The sequence below is a fragment of the Cyprinodon variegatus genome, unplaced genomic scaffold, assembly GCF_000732505.1.
Source record: "Cyprinodon variegatus isolate N-32 unplaced genomic scaffold, C_variegatus-1.0 Scaffold95, whole genome shotgun sequence".
Classification (NCBI taxonomy): domain Eukaryota; kingdom Metazoa; phylum Chordata; class Actinopteri; order Cyprinodontiformes; family Cyprinodontidae; genus Cyprinodon; species Cyprinodon variegatus.
In genome coordinates this window covers 461810-463858 of record NW_015150548.1, presented here as the reverse complement: position 1 = coordinate 463858, position 2049 = coordinate 461810, and positions in this window count along the sequence as shown.

Here is a 2049-nt window from a genome sequence, read left to right as displayed (position 1 = left end):
GAAAAAATCTAAATCTAGATAAGTTATTTTTTCTTAAAATAAGTGCATTTGTTCTTGAATTGAGAAGGTTAAAGAGACATTCTGCCAATGGAACAAGACAATTTACACTTAAAATAAGAAAACACAATTGCATTGTCTTATTTCAAGTGCATTTTATCTAAATATCTTATTTTAAGAGTAAAAATACTCGTTCCATTGGCAAATCATCTCATTTCCCTACTCAAAAAAAGGGTAAATACACATAATTTGAGAAATTTTTACTTATTTCTAGATCGTTTTTCCAGTGTACAAAAGCAGACCCCATCTTTCAGTGGTCGGAAAATTGGTCTTTTATAGAATCCCATTAGAATACAATGAAATCAAGATTCAATTACATTTTGTAGGACTAGAGTGAAAAAAAAACTGATAGTCAAATTACCTGAAGAACAAAAAAATAGAAATTTGAAATTAGTTTTGGGTGAAGGATACATCTTTAATATCCAGAAATAATTAGATCCACCTTAGAGTGACTCTAGTTGTTATTCCAAAATTTTATGGAAAGAAATCCTTTTAATGTATAGCCTCTTCTGGATGTTTTTGGGTGTAAAAAACACAAAAAACAGCTTATTGTTGATTCTGTAAAATAAAAAAAGAAACGTAAAGTGGATTTAAAACATCCTCAGACTTAAGCCTCGCATTGAGCAGAGGGCAACTTGTTTGTTTCAATCAACACGGCCTTCCCGAGAGCGCCTAAGTAAACAAACAAACCAAACAAAAAAGAGCGTGATGCGATGAGGCTCAAATGTCCATTCACATTCACTTCAAAATCTGCCAACTTCCACCAACTAACACGCCTTTACAGTGATGCTACTGTTCAAATCCACGCACTCTTTTCCTATCGATCGGTGAGGCCAAGCCTCGAGGTGTCGTGCCTGACCACGAAACAAGCCCATGTTAACCCCATCCAGCGCTGCAGTCTAATAGGTGTTTATCCAAGGGACCCAGAAATAGCTCTGGTATGTGAAACCTAACACCGCAGGTATAAATGCTGATTATTTTGTTTCGTGGGTGCACCCTGAGTTAACATTATTTGGCCCACCTCACATCTGCAGCTCACCTTGGAGGCTAAGAAACAGATAAAGGTGTGAGTCAGGAGGATGCCTGGAGGGCTGTTTGCTCATAGAACCTCATATGTCATTTTCTGAAACCATGGGTGGAAAAAGGCGCAGGAGAGAAGGCCTGCTGTTTTATAAATACGAGCCGGGGGGTGAGGATTTGTGTCCAGGTCGGTCAGCGGCTAATTAGACCGAAGAGGCCGCTGGGTCCGTCTGTGTGTGCAGAGTAATTCCCACCAAGGTCATTTACTTAAATTCCTCCCTGTGGAATTAGTTGAACAAACACAAACTCTGGATAAACTCTGCATTGATAGAGGGATAAACTGAGCATTTTATACACAAAATATCTTCCATTTTATCCCAGTATATTAATTTATAGAAACTAAACTTCGGAGGTGGGACTAAGATGTTGTTTTGCAAGTGTCAATTCAATATAGGCAAGTCAGGTACCAAGTCATGAATGGTACAGTATCTCGTATGTACAGTAGAGTCCCAAGTCATAACTTGAAATTTCAGATCCTTTCAAGTCTTTCTTTTAATAACAATGTTAACCTATATGGTAAATGTAAATGATCGACAATAAGTTCTTTTAAAAATCTTTATTTATCAGAAGAGTGCAGCTTAACATTTTGCTGATAAAATTAGGTTAGCTAAAGTGCTTTTTCATTGTAGCAAAAGACCTAAAAAATATGTAAGTTTGAATGTCATACTAATTCACATCTATGGCTGATTCTCTTTTACCATTTACCACGTATTAAACGTTTAACAAAATACAAATTAAAAACAAAACCTTGCACATATTAGCTTGTGGATCTGTTTATAAATGGGTAATTCTATATCTTAAAAACAGAGAAGCAAAATGTATTTTATACAAGTACAGGCCATTTACAATTTTCCATTAAATGTAAAGGACAAGGAAACTAGCCTCGTGAGACCATCCTGATCTCGCGAGCTT